The 25,508-nt window shown below is 44.7% G+C and overlaps 11 non-coding genes across 11 annotated transcripts; all 11 read left to right on the top strand.

Moving 5' to 3' along the window:
• The first annotated feature begins 3,284 nt into the window (after positions 1-3,284).
• On the top strand, positions 3,285-3,356 carry TRNAG-CCC (transfer RNA glycine (anticodon CCC)). The gene has a single exon. It is a non-coding gene; the product is annotated as a tRNA-Gly (tRNA).
• Positions 3,357-4,872: 1,516 nt separating this feature from the next.
• On the top strand, positions 4,873-4,944 carry TRNAG-CCC (transfer RNA glycine (anticodon CCC)). The gene has a single exon. It is a non-coding gene; the product is annotated as a tRNA-Gly (tRNA).
• A 1,527-nt stretch (positions 4,945-6,471) lies between these two features.
• Positions 6,472-6,543, top strand: TRNAG-CCC (transfer RNA glycine (anticodon CCC)). Its single transcript has one exon. It is a non-coding gene; the product is annotated as a tRNA-Gly (tRNA).
• Positions 6,544-8,059: 1,516 nt separating this feature from the next.
• On the top strand, positions 8,060-8,131 carry TRNAG-CCC (transfer RNA glycine (anticodon CCC)). The gene has a single exon. It is a non-coding gene; the product is annotated as a tRNA-Gly (tRNA).
• Positions 8,132-9,658: 1,527 nt separating this feature from the next.
• On the top strand, positions 9,659-9,730 carry TRNAG-CCC (transfer RNA glycine (anticodon CCC)). Its single transcript has one exon. It is a non-coding gene; the product is annotated as a tRNA-Gly (tRNA).
• Positions 9,731-12,834: 3,104 nt separating this feature from the next.
• Positions 12,835-12,906, top strand: TRNAG-CCC (transfer RNA glycine (anticodon CCC)). Its single transcript has one exon. It is a non-coding gene; the product is annotated as a tRNA-Gly (tRNA).
• A 1,516-nt stretch (positions 12,907-14,422) lies between these two features.
• TRNAG-CCC (transfer RNA glycine (anticodon CCC)) lies at positions 14,423-14,494 on the top strand. Its single transcript has one exon. It is a non-coding gene; the product is annotated as a tRNA-Gly (tRNA).
• A 1,516-nt stretch (positions 14,495-16,010) lies between these two features.
• On the top strand, positions 16,011-16,082 carry TRNAG-CCC (transfer RNA glycine (anticodon CCC)). The gene has a single exon. It is a non-coding gene; the product is annotated as a tRNA-Gly (tRNA).
• A 1,516-nt stretch (positions 16,083-17,598) lies between these two features.
• Positions 17,599-17,670, top strand: TRNAG-CCC (transfer RNA glycine (anticodon CCC)). The gene has a single exon. It is a non-coding gene; the product is annotated as a tRNA-Gly (tRNA).
• A 4,701-nt stretch (positions 17,671-22,371) lies between these two features.
• On the top strand, positions 22,372-22,443 carry TRNAG-CCC (transfer RNA glycine (anticodon CCC)). Its single transcript has one exon. It is a non-coding gene; the product is annotated as a tRNA-Gly (tRNA).
• Positions 22,444-23,959: 1,516 nt separating this feature from the next.
• Positions 23,960-24,031, top strand: TRNAG-CCC (transfer RNA glycine (anticodon CCC)). The gene has a single exon. It is a non-coding gene; the product is annotated as a tRNA-Gly (tRNA).
• The last annotated feature ends 1,477 nt before the right edge of the window (positions 24,032-25,508 follow it).

Consider the following 25,508-nt stretch of genomic DNA (forward strand, 5'->3'; position numbering starts at 1 on the left):
AACCAAATGCACCATTGAAACTGGTGCAAGATAGTCATTGAACTCGGGGTTGTAATCTTTAGAACCGAGAGCAACCACATCATAGGGCGTTGGTGGTATAGTGGTGAGCATAGCTGCTTCCCAAGCAGTTGACCCGGGTTCGATTCACGGCCAATGCAGTGCAAATTTTTATATGTTCTCCAAGCAGGATTTGTTTTAATGCAACATGTCACAAAACGGAAATATCATGAACAGATTAATCAGACGTTAAATTAAAAAAAAAATGAAATACTTAGGTAGGCATCTCGATCGCCCCATCTGCTACATTCATTGTCCTATTAGATGCTATTTTCCAAAAAGCAGAGTCACCACTCACATGTGCTGGTAATAAATATGTTGCGGGCGGTAGACAATGAAAGGGCTGAACCCCGACCAGACATTCTAACTCTAGCATCTCTATATTAAAAAGCATTTCTAGGCAATATCTAGCATGTGAATAAAAGTAGGCAAGATCCACCGATGAATCTGGCAAAAGTCCCCAACGATTTTGTGCACACTTGTTCTCTCACCTGAATGCAGCGCCACCTTGTAGCCATCGGATGTAACTGCAGCTCACAAAATGTTATATCAGAGAGCAAGTTGAGAGGACTCCAAGAGGCAGATGTCCATGGAAAGAGCCTCTCACGACAGCAGGAAGGTTGGATATTTCAAGATGGCAACATTTCCTGTCCAATGTCCTCACGTCCCGAACGCTCCCAAACGCTCAAAAGCCTCACACCGGGCAAGCCCTCACCGGGTAGATCTCTGGCTCCCAGTTAAAATCAAATCCTGAGCATGCTAGCGCTAGGATCAAAGAGAGAGGAGAGGGTTAGAGAGCTGCTATCTTGGTAAAGGCCTGAAACTGCTAGTTCCCAAGAGGGTCTGCACTTTCAGTTATGACTGACTGTGAGACGAGAAGATGAAGATTTTCTGCACCCAGCATACATTGCAGCATGCTTAGGCAAATGAGGAGCGAGACCCACCAATCCCTCACCACTTCGCTGAAAGCTCCTCCTCTGCATAAAGAGAACACTTTTACAAGGGAGCAGAGTGGCGCAGCGGAAGCGTGCTGGGCCCATAACCCAGAGGTCGATGGATCGAAACCATCCTCTGCTATAAAATTTCTTGTTTTTTCTTCTGAGAACCAATCTGTCATTTCCACGCTACCAGCAAGGAAAAGCGCAGGCTTGTGCTAGCTATGTGAGAAAAGACTTCTCAACTATCTGTCTCTGCTGAAACACAACAGAGTGATCGCCAAAGGATCAACCCCATACTTTGAAAGTAAAGATACCCAATTATAAGCATAAATGACTGGTTGGACCGTCACACGTTTTTCTGGGCATGCTTTGAATGTCATTCTTGCCTTTTCGTTCTGCTCTTATCATTCTCCTGGGCATTTCATGGAAGGCACTCTCTTTCTCTTCGCTGCTTTGCTTCCAATGCTGCCTAAATATGTTCATTTCCACTATTTGTACTACTGCTTTCCATTTCTTCTCTTCTGCACAGATTTGGCCTTGGTTTCAATCCCCAGTTCCTTACCCTCTACAAGAAACTTTCTACTGCTTTTCATGTTGGTATCTAAACCAAATGCACCATTGAAACTGGTGCAAGATAGTCATTGAACTCGGGGTTGTAATCTTTAGAACCGAGAGCAAACACATCATAGGGCGTTGGTGGTATAGTGGTGAGCATAGCTGCTTCCCAAGCAGTTGACCCGGGTTCGATTCCCAGCCAATGCAGTGCAAATTTTTATATGTTCTCCAAGCAGGATTTGTTTTAATGCAACATGTCACAAAACGGAAATATCATGAACAGATTAATCAGACGTTAAATTAAAAAAAAAATGAAATACTTAGGCAGGCATCTCGATCGCCCCATCTGCTACATTCATTGTCCTATTAGATGCTATTTTCCAAAAAGCAGAGTCACCACTCACATGTGCTGGTAATAAATATGTTGCGGGCGGTAGACAATGAAAGGGCTGAACCCCGACCAGACATTCTAACTCTAGCATCTCTATATTAAAAAGCATTTCTAGGCAATATCTAGCATGTGAATAAAAGTAGGCAAGATCCACCGATGAATCTGGCAAAAGTCCCCAATGATTTTGTGCACACTTGTTCTCTCACCTGAATGCAGCGCCACCTTGTAGCCATCGGATGTAACTGCAGCTCACAAAATGTTATATCAGAGAGCAAGTTGAGAGGACTCCAAGAGGCAGATGTCCATGGAAAGAGCATCTCACGACAGCAGGAAGGTTGGATATTTCAAGATGGCAACATTTCCTGTCCAACGTCCTCACGTCCCGAACGCTCCCAAACGCTCAAAAGCCTCACACCGGGCAAGCCCTCACCGGGTAGATCTCTGGCTCCCAGTTAAAATCAAATCCTGAGCATGCTAGCGCTAGGATCAAAGAGAGAGGAGAGGGTTAGAGAGCTGCTATCTTGGTAAAGGCCTGAAACTGCTAGTTCCCAAGAGGGTCTGCACTTTCAGTTATGACTGACTGTGAGACGAGAAGATGAAGATTTTCTGCACCCAGCATACATTGCAGCATGCTTAGGCAAATGAGGAGCGAGACCGACCAATCCCTCGCCACTTCGCTGAAAGCTCCTCCTCTGCATAAAGAGAACACTTTTACAAGGGGGCAGAGTGGCGCAGCGGGAGCGTGCTGGGCCCATAACCCAGAGGTCGATGGATCGAAACCATCCTCTGCTATAATATTTCTTGTTTTTTCTTCTGAGAACCAATCTGTCATTTCCACGCTACCAGCAAGGAAAAGCGCAGGCTTGTGCTAGCTATGTGAGAAAAGACTTCTCAACTATCTGTCTCTGCTGAAATACAAGAGAGTGATCGCCAAAGGATCAACCCCATACTTTGAAAGTAAAGATACCCAATTATAAGCATAAATGACTGGTGGGACCGTCACACGTTTTTCTGGGCATGCTTTGAATGTCATTCTTGCCTTTTCGTTCTGCTCTTATCATTCTCCTGGGCATTTCATGGAAGGCACTCTCTTTCTCTTCGCTGCTTTGCTTCCAATGCTGCCTAAATATGTTCATTTCCACTATTTGTACTACTGCTTTCCATTTCTTCTCTTCTGCACAGATTTGGCCTTGGTTTCAATCCCCAGTTCCTTACCCTCTACAAGAAACTTTCTACTGCTTTTCATGTTGGTATCTAAACCAAATGCACCATTGAAACTGGTGCAAGATAGTCATTGAACTCGGGGTTGTAATCTTTAGAACCGAGAGCATCCACATCATAGGGCATTGGTGGTATAGTGGTGAGCATAGCTGCTTCCCAAGCAGTTGACCCGGGTTCGATTCCCGGCCAATGCAGTGCAAATTTTTATATGTTCTCCAAGCAGGATTTGTTTTAATGCAACATGTCACAAAACGGAAATATCATGAACAGATTAATCAGACGTTAAATTAAAAAAAAAATGAAATACTTAGGCAGGCATCTCGATCGCCCCATCTGCTACATTAATTGTCCTATTAGATGCTATTTTCCAAAAAGCAGAGTCACCACTCACATGTGCTGGTAATAAATATGTTGCGGGCGGTAGACAATGAAAGGGCTGACCCCCGACCAGACATTCTAACTCTAGCATCTCTATATTAAAAAGCATTTCTAGGCAATATCTAGCATGTGAATAAAAGTAGGCAAGATCCACCGATGAATCTGGCAAAAGTCCCCAACGATTTTGTGCACGCTTGTTCTCTCACCTGAATGCAGCGCCACCTTGTAGCCATCGGATGTAACTGCAGCTCACAAAATGTTATATCAGAGAGCAAGTTGAGAGGACTCCAAGAGGCAGATGTCCATGGAAAGAGCCTCTCACGACAGCAGGAAGGTTGGATATTTCAAGATGGCAACATTTCCTGTCCAATGTCCTCACGTCCCGAACGCTCCCAAATGCTCAAAAGCCTCGCCCTCACCGGGTAGATCTCTGGCTCCCAGTTAAAATCAAATCCTGAGCATGCTAGCGCTAGGATCAAAGAGAGAGGAAAGGGTTAGAGAGCTGCTATCTTGGTAAAGGCCTGAAACTGCTAGTTCCCAAGAGGGTCTGCACTTTCAGTTATGACTGACTGTGAGACGAGAAGATGAAGATTTTCTGCACCCAGCATACATTGCAGCATGCTTAGGCAAATGAGGAGCGAGACCCACCAATCCCTCGCCACTTCGCTGAAAGCTCCTCCTCTGCATAAAGAGAACACTTTTACAAGGGAGCAGAGTGGCGCAGCGGAAGCGTGCTGGGCCCATAACCCAGAGGTCGATGGATCGAAACCATCCTCTGCTATAATATTTCTTGTTTTTTCTTCTGAGAACCAATCTGTCATTTCCACGCTACCAGCAAGGAAAAGCGCAGGCTTGTGCTAGCTATGTGAGAAAAGACTTCTCAACTATCTGTCTCTGCTGAAATACAAGAGAGTGATCGCCAAAGGATCAACCCCATACTTTGAAAGTAAAGATACCCAATTATAAGCATAAATGACTGGTGGGACCGTCACACGTTTTTCTGGGCATGCTTTGAATGTCATTCTTGCCTTTTCGTTCTGCTCTTATCATTCTCCTGGGCATTTCATGGAAGGCACTCTCTTTCTCTTCGCTGCTTTGCTTCCAATGCTGCCTAAATATGTTCATTTCCACTATTTGTACTACTGCTTTCCATTTCTTCTCTTCTGCACAGATTTGGCCTTGGTTTCAATCCCCAGTTCCTTACCCTCTACAAGAAACTTTCTACTGCTTTTCATGTTGGTATCTAAACCAAATGCACCATTGAAACTGTTGCAAGATAGTCATTGAACTCGGGGTTGTAATCTTTAGAACCGAGAGCAACCACAACATAGGGTGTTGGTGGTATAGTGGTGAGCATAGCTGCTTCCCAAGCAGTTGACCCGGGTTCGATTCCCGGCCAATGCAGTGCAAATTTTTATATGTTCTCCAAGCAGGATTTGTTTTAATGCAACATGTCACAAAACGGAAATATCATGAACAGATTAATCAGACGTTAAATTAAAAAAAAAATGAAATACTTAGGCAGGCATCTCGATCGCCCCATCTGCTACATTAATTGTCCTATTAGATGCTATTTTCCAAAAAGCAGAGTCACCACTCACATGTGCTGGTAATAAATATGTTGCGGGCGGTAGACAATGAAAGGGCTGAACCCTGACCAGACATTCTAACTCTAGCATCTCTATATTAAAAAGCCTTTCTAGGCAATATCTAGCATGTGAATAAAAGTAGGCAAGATCCACCGATGAATCTGGCAAAAGTCCCCAACGATTTTGTGCACACTTGTTCTCTCACCTGAATGCAGCGCCATCTTGTAGCCATCGGATGTAACTGCAGCTCACAAAATGTTATATCAGAGAGCAAGTTGAGAGGACTCCAAGAGGCAGATGTCCATGGAAAGAGCCTCTCACGACAGCAGGAAGGTTGGATATTTCAAGATGGCAACATTTCCTGTCCAACGTCCTCACGTCCCGAACGCTCCCAAACGCTCAAAAGCCTCACACCGGGCAAGCCCTCACCGGGTAGATCTCTGGCTCCCAGTTAAAATCAAATCCTGAGCATGCTAGCGCTAGGATCAAAGAGAGAGGAGAGGGTTAGAGAGCTGCTATCTTGGTAAAGGCCTGAAACTGCTGGTTCCCAAGAGGGTCTGCACTTTCAGTTATGACTGACTGTGAGACGAGAAGATGAAGATTTTCTGCACCCAGCATACATTGCAGCATGCTTAGGCAAATGAGGAGTGAGACCCACCAATCCCTCGCCACTTCGCTGAAAGCTCCTCCTCTGCATAAAGAGAACTCTTTTACAAGGGAGCAGAGTGGCGCAGCGGAAGCGTGCTGGGCCCATAACCCAGAGGTCGATGGATCGAAACCATCCTCTGCTATAATATTTCTTGTTTTTTCTTCTGAGGACCAATCTGTCATTTCCACGCTACCAGCAAGGAAAAGCGCAGGCTTGTGCTAGCTATGTGAGAAAAGACTTCTCAACTATCTGTCTCTGCTGAAATACAAGAGAGTGATCGCCAAAGGATCAACCCCATACTTTGAAAGTAAAGATACCCAATTATAAGCATAAATGACTGGTGGGACCGTCACACGTTTTTCTGGGCATGCTTTGAATGTCATTCTTGCCTTTTCGTTCTGCTCCTATCATTCTCCTGGGCATTTCATGGAAGGCACTCTCTTTCTCTTCGCTGCTTTGCTTCCAATGCTGCCTAAATATGTTCATTTCCACTATTTGTACTACTGCTTTCCATTTCTTCTCTTCTGCACAGATTTGGCCTTGGTTTCAATCCCCAGTTCCTTACCCTCTACAAGAAACTTTCTACTGCTTTTCATGTTGGTATCTAAACCAAATGCACCATTGAAACTGGTGCAAGATAGTCATTGAACTCGGGGTTGTAATCTTTAGAACCGAGAGCAAACACATCATAGGGCGTTGGTGGTATAGTGGTGAGCATAGCTGCTTCCCAAGCAGTTGACCCGGGTTCGATTCCCGGCCAATGCAATGCAAATTTTTATATGTTCTCCAAGCAGGATTTGTTTTAATGCAACATGTCACAAAACGGAAATATCATGAACAGATTAATCAGACGTTAAATTTTAAAAAAAATGAAATACTTAGGCAGGCATCTCGATCGCCCCATCTGCTACATTCATTGTCCTATTAGATGCTATTTTCCAAAAAGCAGAGTCACCACTCACATGTGCTGGTAATAAATATGTTGCGGGCGGTAGACAATGAAAGGGCTGAACCCCGACTAGACATTCTAACTCTAGCATCTCTATATTAAAAAGCATTTCTAGGCAATATCTAGCATGTGAATAAAAGTAGGCAAGATCCACCGATGAATCTGGCAAAAGTCCCCAACGATTTTGTGCACACTTGTTCTCTCACCTGAATGCAGCGCCTCCTTGTAGCCATCGGATGTAACTGCAGCTCACAAAATGTTATATCAGAGAGCAAGTTGAGAGGACTCCAAGAGGTAGATGTCCATGGAAAGAGCCTCTCACGACAGCAGGAAGGTTGGATATTTCAAGATGGCAACATTTCCTGTCCAACATCCTCACGTCCCGAACGCTCCCAAACGCTCAAAAGCCTCGCCCTCACCGGGTAGATCTCTGGCTCCCAGTTAAAATCAAATCCTGAGCATGCTAGCGCTAGGATCAAAGAGAGAGGAGAGGGTTAGAGAGCTGCTATCTTGGTAAAGGCCTGAAACTGCTAGTTCCCAAGAGGGTCTGCACTTTCAGTTATGACTGACTGTGAGACGAGAAGATGAAGATTTTCTGCACCCAGCATACATTGCAGCATGCTTAGGCAAATGAGGAGCGAGACCCACCAATCCCTCGCCACTTCGCTGAAAGCTCCTCCTCTGCATAAAGAGAACACTTTTACAAGGGAGCAGAGTGGCGCAGCGGAAGCGTGCTGGGCCCATAACCCAGAGGTCGATGGATCGAAACCATCCTCTGCTATAATATTTCTTGTTTTTTCTTCTGAGGACCAATCTGTCATTTCCACGCTACCAGCAAGGAAAAGCGCAGGCTTGTGCTAGCTATGTGAGAAAAGACTTCTCAACTCACTGTCTCTGCTGAAACACAACAGAGTGATCGCCAAAGGATCAACCCCATACTTTGAAAGTAAAGATACCCAATTATAAGCATAAATGACTGGTGGGACCGTCACACGTTTTTCTGGGCATGCTTTGAATGTCATTCTTGCCTTTTCGTTCTGCTCTTATCATTCTCCTGGGCATTTCATGGAAGGCACTCTCTTTCTCTTCGCTGCTTTGCTTCCAATGCTGCCTAAATATGTTCATTTCCACTATTTGTACTACTGCTTTCCATTTCTTCTCTTCTGCACAGATTTGGCCTTGGTTTCAATCCCCAGTTCCTTACCCTCTACAAGAAACTTTCTACTGCTTTTCATGTTGGTATCTAAACCAAATGCACCATTGAAACTGTTGCAAGATAGTCATTGAACTCGGGGTTGTAATCTTTAGAACCGAGAGCAACCACAACATAGGGCGTTGGTGGTATAGTGGTGAGCATAGCTGCTTCCCAAGCAGTTGACCCGGGTTAGATTCCCGGCCAATGCAGTGCAAATTTTTATATGTTCTCCAAGCAGGATTTGTTTTAATGCAACATGTCACAAAATGGAAATATCATGAACAGATTAATCAGACGTTAAATTAAAAAAAAAATGAAATACTTAGGCAGGCATCTCGATCGCCCCATCTGCTACATTCATTGTCCTATTAGATGCTATTTTCCAAAAAGCAGAGTCACCACTCACATGTGCTGGTAATAAATATGTTGCGGGCGGTAGACAATGAAAGGGCTGAACCCTGACCAGACATTCTAACTCTAGCATCTCTATATTAAAAAGCCTTTCTAGGCAATATCTAGCATGTGAATAAAAGTAGGCAAGATCCACCGATGAATCTGGCAAAAGTCCCCAACGATTTTGTGCACACTTGTTCTCTCACCTGAATGCAGCGCCATCTTGTAGCCATCGGATGTAACTGCAGCTCACAAAATGTTATATCAGAGAGCAAGTTGAGAGGACTCCAAGAGGCAGATGTCCATGGAAAGAGCCTCTCACGACAGCAGGAAGGTTGGATATTTCAAGATGGCAACATTTCCTGTCCAACGTCCTCACGTCCCGAACGCTCCCAAATGCTCAAAAGCCTCACACCGGGCAAGCCCTCACCGGGTAGATCTCTGGCTCCCAGTTAAAATCAAATCCTGAGCATGCTAGCGCTAGGATCAAAGAGAGAGGAGAGGGTTAGAGAGCTGCTATCTTGGTAAAGGCCTGAAACTGCTAGTTCCCAAGAGGGTCTGCACTTTCAGTTATGACTGACTGTGAGACGAGAAGATGAAGATTTTCTGCACCCAGCATACATTGCAGCATGCTTAGGCAAATGAGGAGCGAGACCCACCAATCCCTCGCCACTTCGCTGAAAGCTCCTCCTCTGCATAAAGAGAACACTTTTACAAGGGAGCAGAGTGGCGCAGCGGAAGCGTGCTGGGCCCATAACCCAGAGGTCGATGGATCGAAACCATCCTCTGCTATAATATTTCTTGTTTTTTCTTCTGAGAACCAATCTGTCATTTCCACACTACCAGCAAGGAAAAGCGCAGGCTTGTGCTAGCTATGTGAGAAAAGACTTCTCAACTCACTGTCTCTGCTGAAACACAACAGAGTGATCGCCAAAGGATCAACCCCATACTTTGAAAGTAAAGATACCCAATTATAAGCATAAATGACTGGTGGGACCGTCACACGTTTTTCTGGGCATGCTTTGAATGTCATTCTTGCCTTTTCGTTCTGCTCTTATCATTCTCCTGGGCATTTCATGGAAGGCACTCTCTTTCTCTTCGCTGCTTTGCTTCCAATGCTGCCTAAATATGTTCATTTCCACTATTTGTACTACTGCTTTCCATTTCTTCTCTTCTGCACAGATTTGGCCTTGGTTTCAATCCCCAGTTCCTTACCCTCTACAAGAAACGTTCTACTGCTTTTCATGTTGGTATCTAAACCAAATGCACCATTGAAACTGGTGCAAGATAGTCATTGAACTCGGGGTTGTAATCTTTAGAACCGAGAGCAACCACATCATAGGGCGTTGGTGGTATAGTGGTGAGCATAGCTGCTTCCCAAGCAGTTGACCCGGGTTAGATTCCCGGCCAATGCAGTGCAAATTTTTATATGTTCTCCAAGCAGGATTTGTTTTAATGCAACATGTCACAAAATGGAAATATCATGAACAGATTAATCAGACGTTAAATTAAAAAAAAAATGAAATACTTAGGCAGGCATCTCGATCGCCCCATCTGCTACATTCATTGTCCTATTAGATGCTATTTTCCAAAAAGCAGAGTCACCACTCACATGTGCTGGTAATAAATATGTTGCGGGCGGTAGACAATGAAAGGGCTGAACCCCGACCAGACATTCTAACTCTAGCATCTCTATATTAAAAAGCATTTCTAGGCAATATCTAGCATGTGAATAAAAGTAGGCAAGATCCACCGATGAATCTGGCAAAAGTCCCCAATGATTTTGTGCACACTTGTTCTCTCACCTGAATGCAGCGCCACCTTGTAGCCATCGGATGTAACTGCAGCTCACAAAATGTTATATCAGAGAGCAAGTTGAGAGGACTCCAAGAGGCAGATGTCCATGGAAAGAGCATCTCACGACAGCAGGAAGGTTGGATATTTCAAGATGGCAACATTTCCTGTCCAACGTCCTCACGTCCCGAACGCTCCCAAACGCTCAAAAGCCTCGCCCTCACCGGGTAGATCTCTGGCTCCCAGTTAAAATCAAATCCTGAGCATGCTAGCGCTAGGATCAAAGAGAGAGGAGAGGGTTAGAGAGCTGCTATCTTGGTAAAGGCCTGAAACTGCTAGTTCCCAAGAGGGTCTGCACTTTCAGTTATGACTGACTGTGAGACGAGAAGATGAAGATTTTCTGCACCCAGCATACATTGCAGCATGCTTAGGCAAATGAGGAGCGAGACCCACCAATCCCTCGCCACTTCGCTGAAAGCTCCTCCTCTGCATAAAGAGAACACTTTTACAAGGGAGCAGAGTGGCGCAGCGGAAGCGTGCTGGGCCCATAACCCAGAGGTCGATGGATCGAAACCATCCTCTGCTATAATATATCTTGTTTTTTCTTCTGAGGACCAATCTGTCATTTCCACGCTACCAGCAAGGAAAAGCGCAGGCTTGTGCTAGCTATGTGAGAAAAGACTTCTCAACTATCTGTCTCTGCTGAAATACAAGAGAGTGATCGCCAAAGGATCAACCCCATACTTTGAAAGTAAAGATACCCAATTATAAGCATAAATGACTGGTGGGACCGTCACACGTTTTTCTGGGCATGCTTTGAATGTCATTCTTGCCTTTTCGTTCTGCTCTTATCATTCTCCTGGGCATTTCATGGAAGGCACTCTCTTTCTCTTCGCTGCTTTGCTTCCAATGCTGCCTAAATATGTTCATTTCCACTATTTGTACTACTGCTTTCCATTTCTTCTCTTCTGCACAGATTTGGCCTCGGTTTCAATCCCCAGTTCCTTACCCTCTACAAGAAACTTTCTACTGCTTTTCATGTTGGTATCTAAACCAAATGCACCATTGAAACTGGTGCAAGATAGTCATTGAACTCGGGGTTGTAATCTTTAGAACCGAGAGCACCCACATCATAGGGCGTTGGTGGTATAGTGGTGAGCATAGCTGCTTCCCAAGCAGTTGACCCGGCTTCGATTCCCGGCCAATGCAGTGCAAATTTTTATATGTTCTCCAAGCAGGATTTGTTTTAATGCAACATGTCACAAAACGGAAATATCATGAACAGATTAATCAGACGTTAAATTAAAAAAAAAATGAAATACTTAGGCAGGCATCTCGATCGCCCCATCTGCTACATTAATTGTCCTATTAGATGCTATTTTCCAAAAAGCAGAGTCACCACTCACATGTGCTGGTAATAAATATGTTGCGGGCGGTAGACAATGAAAGGGCTGAACCCCGACCAGACATTCTAACTCTAGCATCTCTATATTAAAAAGCATTTCTAGGCAATATCTAGCATGTGAATAAAAGTAGGCAAGATCCACCGATGAATCTGGCAAAAGTCCCCAACGATTTTGTGCACACTTGTTCTCTCACCTGAATGCAGCGCCACCTTGTAGCCATCGGATGTAACTGCAGCTCACAAAATGTTATATCAGAGAGCAAGTTGAGAGGACTCCAAGAGGCAGATGTCCATGGAAAGAGCCTCTCACGACAGCAGGAAGGTTGGATATTTCAAGATGGCAACATTTCCTGTCCAATGTCCTCACGTCCCGAACGCTCCCAAACGCTCAAAAGCCTTGCCCTCACCGGGTAGATCTCTGGCTCCCAGTTAAAATCAAATCCTGAGCATGCTAGCGCTAGGATCAAAGAGAGAGGAGAGGGTTAGAGAGCTGCTATCTTGGTAAAGGCCTGAAACTGCTAGTTCCCAAGAGGGTCTGCACTTTCAGTTATGACTGACTGTGAGACGAGAAGATGAAGATTTTCTGCACCCAGCATACATTGCAGCATGCTTAGGCAAATGAGGAGCGAGACCCACCAATCCCTCGCCACTTCGCTGAAAGCTCCTCCTCTGCATAAAGAGAACACTTTTACAAGGGAGCAGAGTGGCGCAGCGGAAGCGTGCTGGGCCCATAACCCAGAGGTCGATGGATCGAAACCATCCTCTGCTATAATATTTCTTGTTTTTTCTTCTGAGGACCAATCTGTCATTTCCACGCTACCAGCAAGGAAAAGCGCAGGCTTGTGCTAGCTATGTGAGAAAAGACTTCTCAACTATCTGTCTCTGCTGAAATACAAGAGAGTGATCGCCAAAGGATCAACCCCATACTTTGAAAGTAAAGATACCCAATTATAAGCATAAATGACTGGTGGGACCGTCACACGTTTTTCTGGGCATGCTTTGAATGTCATTCTTGCCTTTTCGTTCTGCTCTTATCATTCTCCTGGGCATTTCATGGAAGGCACTCTCTTTCTCTTCGCTGCTTTGCTTCCAATGCTGCCTAAATATGTTCATTTCCACTATTTGTACTACTGCTTTCCATTTCTTCTCTTCTGCACAGATTTGGCCTTGGTTTCAATCCCCAGTTCCTTACCCTCTACAAGAAACTTTCTACTGCTTTTCATGTTGGTATCTAAACCAAATGCACCATTGAAACTGGTGCAAGATAGTCATTGAACTCGGGGTTGTAATCTTTAGAACCGAGAGCAACCACATCATAGGGCGTTGGTGGTATAGTGGTGAGCATAGCTGCTTCCCAAGCAGTTGACCCGGGTTCGATTCCCGGCCAATGCAGTGCACATTTTTATATGTTCTCCAAGCAGGATTTGGTTTAATGCAACATGTCACAAAACGGAAATATCATGAACAGATTAATCAGACGTTAAATTAAAAAAAAAATGAAATACTTAGGCAGGCATCTCGATCGCCCCATCTGCTACATTAATTGTCCTATTAGATGCTATTTTCCAAAAAGCAGAGTCACCACTCACATGTGCTGGTAATAAATATGTTGCGGGCGGTAGACAATGAAAGGGCTGAACCCCGACCAGACATTCTAACTCTAGCATCTCTATATTAAAAAGCATTTCTAGGCAATATCTAGCATGTGAATAAAAGTAGGCAAGATCCACCTATGAATCTGGCAAAAGTCCCCAACGATTTTGTGCACACTTGTTCTCTCACCTGAATGCAGCGCCACCTTGTAGCCATCGGATGTAACTGCAGCTCACAAAATGTTATATCAGAGAGCAAGTTGAGAGGACTCCAAGAGGCAGATGTCCATGGAAAGAGCCTCTCACGACAGCAGGAAGGTTGGATATTTCAAGATGGCAACATTTCCTGTCCAACGTCCTCACGTCCCGAACGCTCCCAAACGCTCAAAAGCCTCGCCCTCACCGGGTAGATCTCTGGCTCCCAGTTAAAATCAAATCCTGAGCATGCTAGCGCTAGGATCAAAGAGAGAGGAGAGGGTTAGAGAGCTGCTATCTTGGTAAAGGCCTGAAATTGCTAGTTCCCAAGAGGGTCTGCACTTTCAGTTATGACTGACTGTGAGACGAGAAGATGAAGATTTTCTGCACCCAGCATACATTGCAGCATGCTTAGGCAAATGAGGAGCGAGACCCACCAATCCCTCACCACTTCGCTGAAAGCTCCTCCTCTGCATAAAGAGAACACTTTTTCAAGGGAGCAGAGTGGCGCAGCGGAAGCGTGCTGGGCCCATAACCCAGAGGTCGATGGATCGAAACCATCCTCTGCTATAAAATTTCTTGTTTTTTCTTCTGAGAACCAATCTGTCATTTCCACGCTACCAGCAAGGAAAAGCGCAGGCTTGCGCTAGCTATGTGAGAAAAGACTTCTCAACTATCTGTCTCTGCTGAAACACAACAGAGTGATCGCCAAAGGATCAACCCCATACTTTGAAAGTAAAGATACCCAATTATAAGCATAAATGACTGGTTGGACCGTCACACGTTTTTCTGGGCATGCTTTGAATGTCATTCTTGCCTTTTCGTTCTGCTCTTATCATTCTCCTGGGCATTTCATGGAAGGCACTCTCTTTCTCTTCGCTGCTTTGCTTCCAATGCTGCCTAAATATGTTCATTTCCACTATTTGTACTACTGCTTTCCATTTCTTCTCTTCTGCACAGATTTGGCCTTGGTTTCAATCCCCAGTTCCTTACCCTCTACAAGAAACTTTCTACTGCTTTTCATGTTGGTATCTAAACCAAATGCACCATTGAAACTGGTGCAAGATAGTCATTGAACTCGGGGTTGTAATCTTTAGAACCGAGAGCAACCACATCATAGGGCGTTGGTGGTATAGTGGTGAGCATAGCTGCTTCCCAAGCAGTTGACCTGGGTTCGATTCCCAGCCAATGCAGTGCAAATTTTTATATGTTCTCCAAGCAGGATTTGTTTTAATGCAACATGTCACAAAATGGAAATATCATGAACAGATTAATCAGACGTTAAATTTAAAAAAAAATGAAATACTTAGGCAGGCATCTCGATCGCCCCATCTGCTACATTCATTGTCCTATTAGATGCTATTTTCCAAAAAGCAGAGTCACCACTCACATGTGCTGGTAATAAATATGTTGCGGGCGGTAGACAATGAAAGGGCTGAACCCCGACCAGACATTCTAACTCTAGCATCTCTATATTAAAAAGCATTTCTAGGCAATATCTAGCATGTGAATAAAAGTAGGCAAGATCCACCGATGAATCTGGCAAAAGTCCCCAATGGTTTTGTGCACACTTGTTCTCTCACCTGAATGCAGCGCCACCTTGTAGCCATCGGATGTAACTGCAGCTCACAAAATGTTATATCAGAGAGCAAGTTGAGAGGACTCCAAGAGGCAGATGTCCATGGAAAGAGCATCTCACGACAGCAGGAAGGTTGGATATTTCAAGATGGCAACATTTCCTGTCCAACGTCCTCACGTCCCGAACGCTCCCAAACAAACAAAAGCCTCGCCCTCACCGGGTAGATCTCTGGCTCCCAGTTAAAATCAAATCCTGAGCATGCTAGCGCTAGGATCAAAGAGAGAGGAGAGGGTTAGAGAGCTGCTATCTTGGTAAAGGCCTGAAACTGCTAGTTCCCAAGAGGGTCTGCACTTTCAGTTATGACTGACTGTGAGACGAGAAGATGAAGATTTTCTGCACCCAGCATACATTGCAGCATGCTTAGGCAAATGAGGAGCGAGACCGACCAATCCCTCGCCACTTCGCTGAAAGCTCCTCCTCTGCATAAAGAGAACACTTTTACAAGGGGGCAGAGTGGCACAGCGGAAGCGTGCTGGGATCATAACCCAGAGGTCGATGGATCGAAACCATCCTCTGCTATAATATTTCTTGTTTTTTCTTCTGAGAACCAATCTGTCATTTCCACGCTACCAGCAAGGAAAAGCGCAGGCTTGTGCTAGCTATGTGAGAAAAGACTTCTCAACTATCTGTCTCTGCTGAAATACAAGAGAGTGATCGCCAAAGGATCAACCCCATACTTTGAAAGTAAAGATACCCAATTATAAGCATAAATGACTGGTGGGACCGTCACACGTTTTTCTGGGCATGCTTTGAATGTCATTCTTGCCTTTTCGTTCTGCTCTTATCATTCTCCTGGGCATTTCATGGAAGGCACTCTCTTTCTCTTCGCTGCTTTGCTTCCAATGCTGCCTAAATATGTTCATTTCCACTATTTGTACTACTGCTTTCCATTTCTTCTCTTCTGCACAGATTTGGCCTTGGTTTCAATCCCCAGTTCCTTACCCTCTACAAGAAACTTTCTACTGCTTTTCATGTTGGTATCTAAACCAAATGCACCATTGAAACTGGTGCAAGATAGTCATTGAACTCGGGGTTGTAATCTTTAGAACCGAGAGCACCCACATCATAGGGCATTGGTGGTATAGTGGTGAGCATAGCTGCTTCCCAAGCAGTTGACCCGGGTTCGATTCCCGACCAATGCAGTGCAAATTTTTATATGTTCTCCAAGCAGGATTTGTTTTAATGCAACATGTCACAAAACGGAAATATCATGAACAGATTAATCAGACGTTAAATTAAAAAAAAAATGAAATACTTAGGCAGGCATCTCGATCGCCCCATCTGCTACATTAATTGTCCTATTAGATGCTATTTTCCAAAAAGCAGAGTCACCACTCACATGTGCTGGTAATAAATATGTTGCGGGCGGTAGACAATGAAAGGGCTGAACCCCGACCAGACATTCTAACTCTAGCATCTCTATATTAAAAAGCATTTCTAGGCAATATCTAGCATGTGAATAAAAGTAGGCAAGATCCACCGATGAATCTGGCAAAAGTCCCCAACGATTTTGTGCACACTTGTTCTCTCACCTGAATGCAGCGCCACCTTGTAGCCATTGGATGTAACTGCAGCTCACAAAATGTTATATCAGAGAGCAAGTTGAGAGGACTCCAAGAGGCAGATGTCCATGGAAAGAGCCTCTCACGACAGCAGGAAGGTTGGATATTTCAAGATGGCAACATTTCCTGTCCAATGTCCTAACGTCCCGAACGCTCCCAAATGCTCAAAAGCCTCGCCCTCACCGGGTAGATCTCTGGCTCCCAGTTAAAATCAAATCCTGAGCATGCTAGCGCTAGGATCAAAGAGAGAGGAAAGGGTTAGAGAGCTGCTATCTTGGTAAAGGCCTGAAACTGCTAGTTCCCAAGAGGGTCTGCACTTTCAGTTATGACTGACTGTGAGACGAGAAGATGAAGATTTTCTGCACCCAGCATACATTGCAGCATGCTTAGGCAAATGAGGAGCGAGACCCACCAATCCCTCGCCACTTCGCTGAAAGCTCCTCCTCTGCATAAAGAGAACACTTTTACAAGGGAGCAGAGTGGCGCAGCGGAAGCGTGCTGGGCCCATAACCCAGAGGTCGATGGATCGAAACCATCCTCTGCTATAATATTTCTTGTTTTTTCTTCTGAGAACCAATCTGTCATTTCCACGCTACCAGCAAGGAAAAGCGCAGGCTTGTGCTAGCTATGTGAGAAAAGACTTCTCAACTATCTGTCTCTGCTGAAATACAAGAGAGTGATCGCCAAAGGATCAACCCCATACTTTGAAAGTAAAGATACCCAATTATAAGCATAAATGACTGGTGGGACCGTCACACGTTTTTCTGGGCATGCTTTGAATGTCATTCTTGCCTTTTCGTTCTGCTCTTATCATTCTCCTGGGCATTTCATGGAAGGCACTCTCTTTCTCTTCGCTGCTTTGCTTCCAATGCTGCCTAAATATGTTCATTTCCACTATTTGTACTACTGCTTTCCATTTCTTCTCTTCTGCACAGATTTGGCCTTGGTTTCAATCCCCAGTTCCTTACCCTCTACAAGAAACTTTCTACTGCTTTTCATGTTGGTATCTAAACCAAATGCACCATTGAAACTGTTGCAAGATAGTCATTGAACTCGGGGTTGTAATCTTTAGAACCGAGAGCAACCACAACATAGGGTGTTGGTGGTATAGTGGTGAGCATAGCTGCTTCCCAAGCAGTTGACCCGGGTTCGATTCCCGGCCAATGCAGTGCAAATTTTTATATGTTCTCCAAGCAGGATTTGTTTTAATGCAACATGTCACAAAACGGAAATATCATGAACAGATTAATCAGACGTTAAATTAAAAAAAAAATGAAATACTTAGGCAGGCATCTCGATCGCCCCATCTGCTACATTAATTGTCCTATTAGATGCTATTTTCCAAAAAGCAGAGTCACCACTCACATGTGCTGGTAATAAATATGTTGCGGGCGGTAGACAATGAAAGAGCTGAACCCTGACCAGACATTCTAACTCTAGCATCTCTATATTAAAAAGCCTTTCTAGGCAATATCTAGCATGTGAATAAAAGTAGGCAAGATCCACCGATGAATCTGGCAAAAGTCCCCAACGATTTTGTGCACACTTGTTCTCTCACCTGAATGCAGCGCCATCTTGTAGCCATCGGATGTAACTGCAGCTCACAAAATGTTATATCAGAGAGCAAGTTGAGAGGACTCCAAGAGGCAGATGTCCATGGAAAGAGCCTCTCACGACAGCAGGAAGGTTGGATATTTCAAGATGGCAACATTTCCTGTCCAACGTCCTCACGTCCCGAACGCTCCCAAACGCTCAAAAGCCTCGCCCTCACCGGGTAGATCTCTGGCTCCCAGTTAAAATCAAATCCTGAGCATGCTAGCGCTAGGATCAAAGAGAGAGGAGAGGGTTAGAGAGCTGCTATCTTGGTAAAGGCCTGAAACTGCTGGTTCCCAAGAGGGTCTGCACTTTCAGTTATGACTGACTGTGAGACGAGAAGATGAAGATTTTCTGCACCCAGCATACATTGCAGCATGCTTAGGCAAATGAGGAGTGAGACCCACCAATCCCTCGCCACTTCGCTGAAAGCTCCTCCTCTGCATAAAGAGAACACTTTTACAAGGGAGCAGAGTGGCGCAGCGGAAGCGTGCTGGGCCCATAACCCAGAGGTCGATGGATCGAAACCATCCTCTGCTATAATATTTCTTGTTTTTTCTTCTGAGGACCAATCTGTCATTTCCACGCTACCAGCAAGGAAAAGCGCAGGCTTGTGCTAGCTATGTGAGAAAAGACTTCTCAACTATCTGTCTCTGCTGAAATACAAGAGAGTGATCGCCAAAGGATCAACCCCATACTTTGAAAGTAAAGATACCCAATTATAAGCATAAATGACTGGTGGGACCGTCACACGTTTTTCTGGGCATGCTTTGAATGTCATTCTTGCCTTTTCGTTCTGCTCTTATCATTCTCCTGGGCATTTCATGGAAGGCACTCTCTTTCTCTTCGCTGCTTTGCTTCCAATGCTGCCTAAATATGTTCATTTCCACTATTTGTACTACTGCTTTCCATTTCTTCTCTTCTGCACAGATTTGGCCTTGGTTTCAATCCCCAGTTCCTTACCCTCTACAAGAAACTTTCTACTGCTTTTCATGTTGGTATCTAAACCAAATGCACCATTGAAACTGGTGCAAGATAGTCATTGAACTCGGGATTGTAATCTTTAGAACCGAGAGCAAACACATCATAGGGCGTTGGTGGTATAGTGGTGAGCATAGCTGCTTCCCAAGCAGTTGACCCGGGTTCGATTCCCAGCCAATGCAGTGCAAATTTTTATATGTTCTCCAAGCAGGATTTGTTTTAATGCAACATGTCACAAAACGGAAATATCATGAACAGATTAATCAGACGTTAAATTAAAAAAAAAATGAAATACTTAGGCAGGCATCTCGATCGCCCCATCTGCTACATTCATTGTCCTATTAGATGCTATTTTCCAAAAAGCAGAGTCACCACTCACATGTGCTGGTAATAAATATGTTGCGGGCGGTAGACAATGAAAGGGCTGAACCCCGACTAGACATTCTAACTCTAGCATCTCTATATTAAAAAGCATTTCTAGGCAATATCTAGCATGTGAATAAAAGTAGGCAAGATCCACCGATGAATCTGGCAAAGTCCCCAACGATTTTGTGCACACTTGTTCTCTCACCTGAATGCAGCGCCACCTTGTAGCCATCGGATGTAACTGCAGCTCACAAAATGTTATATCAGAGAGCAAGTTGAGAGGACTCCAAGAGGTAGATGTCCATGGAAAGAGCCTCTCACGACAGCAGGAAGGTTGGATATTTCAAGATGGCAACATTTCCTGTCCAACATCCTCACGTCCCGAACGCTCCCAAACGCTCAAAAGCCTCGCCCTCACCGGGTAGATCTCTGGCTCCCAGTTAAAATCAAATCCTGAGCATGCTAGCGCTAGGATCAAAGAGAGAGGAGAGGGTTAGAGAGCTGCTATCTTGGTAAAGGCCTGAAACTGCTAGTTCCCAAGAGGGTCTGCACTTTCAGTTATGACTGACTGTGAGACGAGAAGATGAAGATTTTCTGCACCCAGCATACATTGCAGCATGCTTAGGCAAATGAGGAGCGAGACCCACCAATCCCTCGCCACTTCGCTGAAAGCTCCTCCTCTGCATAAAGAGAACACTTTTACAAGGGAGCAGAGTGGCGCAGCGGAAGCGTGCTGGGCCCATAACCCAGAGGTCGATGGATCGAAACCATCCTCTGCTATAATATTTCTTGTTTTTTCTTCTGAGAACCAATCTGTCATTTCCACGCTACCAGCAAGGAAAAGCGCAGGCTTGTGCTAGCTATGTGAGAAAAGACTTCTCAACTATCTGTCTCTGCTGAAATACAAGAGAGTGATCGCCAAAGGATCAACCCCATACTTTGAAAGTAAAGATACCCAATTATAAGCATAAATGACTGGTGGGACCGTCACACGTTTTTCTGGGCATGCTTTGAATGTCATTCTTGCCTTTTCGTTCTGCTCTTATCATTCTCCTGGGCATTTCATGGAAGGCACTCTCTTTCTCTTCGCTGCTTTGCTTCCAATGCTGCCTAAATATGTTCATTTCCACTATTTGTACTACTGCTTTCCATTTCTTCTCTTCTGCACAGATTTGGCCTTGGTTTCAATCCCCAGTTCCTTACCCTCTACAAGAAACTTTCTACTGCTTTTCATGTTGGTATCTAAACCAAATGCACCATTGAAACTGGTGCAAGATAGTCATTGAACTCGGGGTTGTAATCTTTAGAACCGAGAGCAACCACATCATAGGGCGTTGGTGGTATAGTGGTGAGCATAGCTGCTTCCCAAGCAGTTGACCCGGCTTCGATTCCCGGGCAATGCAGTGCAAATTTTTATATGTTCTCCAAGCAGGATTTGTTTTAATGCAACATGTCACAAAACGGAAATATCATGAACAGATTAATCAGACGTTAAATTAAAAAAAAAATGAAATACTTAGGCAGGCATCTCGATCGCCCCATCTGCTACATTCATTGTCCTATTAGATGCTATTTTCCAAAAAGCAGAGTCACCACTCACATGTGCTGGTAATAAATATGTTGCGGGCGGTAGACAATGAAAGGGCTGAACCCCGACCAGACATTCTAACTGTAGCATCTCTATATTAAAAAGCATTTCTAGGCAATATCTAGCATGTGAATAAAAGTAGGCAAGATCCACCGATGAATCTGGCAAAAGTCCCCAACGATTTTGTGCACACTTGTTCTCTCACCTGAATGCAGCGCCACCTTGTAGCCATCGGATGTAACTGCAGCTCACAAAATGTTATATCAGAGAGCAGTTGAGAGGACTCCAAGAGGCAGATGTCCATGGAAAGAGCCTCTCACGACAGCAGGAAGGTTGGATATTTCAAGATGGCAACATTTCCTGTCCAACGTCCTCACGTCCCGAACGCTCCCAAATGCTCAAAAGCCTCACACCGGGCAAGCCCTCAGCGGGTAGATCTCTGGCTCCCAGTTAAAATCAAATCCTGAGCATGCTAGCGCTAGGATCAAAGAGAGAGGAGAGGGTTAGAGAGCTGCTATCTTGGTAAAGGCCTGAAACTGCTAGTTCCCAAGAGGGTCTGCACTTTCAGTTATGACTGACTGTGAGACGAGAAGATGAAGATTTTCTGCACCCAGCATACATTGCAGCATGCTTAGGCAAATGAGGAGCGAGACCCACCAATCCCTCGCCACTTCGCTGAAAGCTCCTCCTCTGCATAAAGAGAACACTTTTACAAGGGAGCAGAGTGGCGCAGCGGAAGCGTGCTGGGCCCATAACCCAGAGGTCGATGGATCGAAACCATCCTCTGCTATAATATTTCTTGTTTTTTCTTCTGAGAACCAATCTGTCATTTCCACGCTACCAGCAAGGAAAAGCGCAGGCTTGTGCTAGCTATGTGAGAAAAGACTTCTCAACTATCTGTCTCTGCTGAAATACAAGAGAGTGATCGCCAAAGGATCAACCCCATACTTTGAAAGTAAAGATACCCAATTATAAGCATAAATGACTGGTGGGACCGTCACACGTTTTTCTGGGCATGCTTTGAATGTCATTCTTGCCTTTTCGTTCTGCTCTTATCATTCTCCTGGGCATTTCATGGAAGGCACTCTCTTTCTCTTCGCTGCTTTGCTTCCAATGCTGCCTAAATATGTTCATTTCCACTATTTGTACTACTGCTTTCCATTTCTTCTCTTCTGCACAGATTTGGCCTTGGTTTCAATCCCCAGTTCCTTACCCTCTACAAGAAACTTTCTACTGCTTTTCATGTTGGTATCTAAACCAAATGCACCATTGAAACTGGTGCAAGATAGTCATTGAACTCAGGGTTGTAATCTTTAGAACCGAGAGCAAACACATCATAGGGCGTTGGTGGTATAGTGGTGAGCATAGCTGCTTCCCAAGCAGTTGACCCGGGTTCAATTCCCGGCCAATGCAGTGCAACTTTTTATATGTTCTCCAAGCAGGATTTGTTTTAATGCAACATGTCACAAAACGGAAATATCATGAACAGATTAATCAGACGTTAAATTTAAAAAAAAATGAAATACTTAGGCAGGCATCTCGATCGCCCCATCTGCTACATTCATTGTCCTATTAGATGCTATTTTCCAAAAAGCAGAGTCACCACTCACATGTGCTGGTAATAAATATGTTGCGGGCGGTAGACAATGAAAGGGCTGAACCCCGACCAGACATTCTAACTCTAGCATCTCTATATTAAAAAGCATTTCTAGGCAATATCTAGCATGTGAATAAAAGTAGGCAAGATCCACCGATGAATCTGGCAAAAGTCCCCAACGATTTTGTGCACACTTGTTCTCTCACCTGAATGCAGCGCCACCTTGTAGCCATCGGATGTAACTGCAGCTCATAAAATGTTATATCAGAGAGCAAGTTGAGAGGACTCCAAGAGGCAGATGTCCATGGAAAGAGCCTCTCACGACAGCAGGAAGGTTGGATATTTCAAGATGGCAACATTTCCTGTCCAACGTCCTCACGTCCCGAACGCTCCCAAACGCTCAAAAGCCTCGCCCTCACCGGGTAGATCTCTGGCTCCCAGTTAAAATCAAATCCTGAGCATGCTAGCGCTAGGATCAAAGAGAGAGGAGAGGGTTAGAGAGCTGCTATCTTGGTAAAGGCCTGAAACTGCTAGTTCCCAAGAGGGTCTGCACTTTCAGTTATGACTGACTGTGAGACGAGAAGATGAAGATTTTCTGCACCCAGCATACATTGCAGCATGCTTAGGCAAATGAGGAGCGAGACCCACCAATCCCTCACCACTTCGCTGAAAGCTCCTCCTCTGCATAAAGAGAACACTTTTACAAGGGAGCAGAGTGGCGCAGCGGAAGCGTGCTGGGCCCATAACCCAGAGGTCGATGGATCGAAACCATCCTCTGCTATAATATTTCTTGTTTTTTCTTCTGAGAACCAATCTGTCATTTCCACGCTACCAGCAAGGAAAAGCGTAGGCTTGTGCTAGCTATGTGAGAAAAGACTTCTCAACTATCTGTCTCTGCTGAAATACAAGAGAGTGATCGCCAAAGGATCAACCCCATACTTTGAAAGTAAAGATACCCAATTATAAGCATAAATGACTGGTGGGACCGTCACACGTTTTTCTGGGCATGCTTTGAATGTCATTCTTGCCTTTTCGTTCTGCTCTTATCATTCTCCTGGGCATTTCATGGAAGACACTCTCTTTCTCTTCGCTGCTTTGCTTCCAATGCTGCCTAAATATGTTCATTTCCACTATTTGTACTACTGCTTTCCATTTCTTCTCTTCTGCACAGATTTGGCCTTGGTTTCAATCCCCAGTTCCTTACCCTCTACAAGAAACTTTCTACTGCTTTTCATGTTGGTATCTAAACCAAATGCACCATTGAAACTGGTGCAAGATAGTCATTGAACTCGGGATTGTAATCTTTAGAACCGAGAGAAACCACATCATAGGGCGTTGGTGGTATAGTGGTGAGCATAGCTGCTTCCCAAGCAGTTGACCCGGGTTTGATTCCCGGCCAATGCAGTGCAAATTTTTGTATGTTCTCCAAGCAGGATTTGTTTTAATGCAACATGTCACAAAACGGAAATATCATGAACAGATTAATCAGACGTTAAATTTAAAAAAAAAATGAAATACTTAGGTAGGCATCTCGATCGCCCCATCTGCTACATTCATTGTCCTATTAGATGCTATTTTCCAAAAAGCAGAGTCACCACTCACATGTGCTGGTAATAAATATGTTGCGGGCGGTAGACAATGAAAGGGCTGAACCCCGACCAGACATTCTAACTCTAGCATCTCTATATTAAAAAGCATTTCTAGGCAATATCTAGCATGTGAATAAAAGTAGGCAAGATCCACCGATGAATCTGGCAAAAGTCCCCAACGATTTTGTGCACACTTGTTCTCTCACCTGAATGCAGCGCCACCTTGTAGCCATCGGATGTAACTGCAGCTCACAAAATGTTATATCAGAGAGCAAGTTGAGAGGACTCCAAGAGGCAGATGTCCATGGAAAGAGCCTCTCACGACAGCAGGAAGGTTGGATATTTCAAGATGGCAACATTTCCTGTCCAATGTCCTCACGTCCCGAACGCTCCCAAACGCTCAAAAGCCTCACACCGGGCAAGCCCTCACCGGGTAGATCTCTGGCTCCCAGTTAAAATCAAATCCTGAGCATGCTAGCGCTAGGATCAAAGAGAGAGGAGAGGGTTAGAGAGCTGCTATCTTGGTAAAGGCCTGAAACTGCTAGTTCCCAAGAGGGTCTGCACTTTCAGTTATGACTGACTGTGAGACGAGAAGATGAAGATTTTCTGCACCCAGCATACATTGCAGCATGCTTAGGCAAATGAGGAGCGAGACCCACCAATCCCTCGCCACTTCGCTGAAAGCTCCTCCTCTGCATAAAGAGAACACTTTTACAAGGGAGCAGAGTGGCGCAGCGGAAGCGTGCTGGGCCCATAACCCAGAGGTCGATGGATCGAAACCATCCTCTGCTATAATATTTCTTGTTTTTTCTTCTGAGAACCAATCTGTCATTTCCACGCTACCAGCTAGGAAAAGCGCAGGCTTGTGCTAGCTATGTGAGAAAAGACTTCTCAACTATCTGTCTCTGCTGAAATACAAGAGAGTGATCGCCAAAGGATCAACCCCATACTTTGAAAGTAAAGATACCCAATTATAAGCATAAATGACTGGTGGGACCGTCACACGTTTTTCTGGGCATGCTTTGAATGTCATTCTTGCCTTTTCGTTCTGCTCTTATCATTCTCCTGGGCATTTCATGGAAGGCACTCTCTTTCTCTTCGCTGCTTTGCTTCCAATGCTGCCTAAATATGTTCATTTCCACTATTTGTACTACTGCTTTCCATTTCTTCTCTTCTGCACAGATTTGGCCTTGGTTTCAATCCCCAGTTCCTTACCCTCTACAAGAAACTTTCTACTGCTTTTCATGTTGGTATCTAAACCAAATGCACCATTGAAACTGGTGCAAGATAGT

The sequence above is a fragment of the Triturus cristatus genome, chromosome 11 (assembly GCF_964204655.1).
Source record: "Triturus cristatus chromosome 11, aTriCri1.1, whole genome shotgun sequence".
Lineage (NCBI taxonomy): Eukaryota > Metazoa > Chordata > Amphibia > Caudata > Salamandridae > Triturus > Triturus cristatus.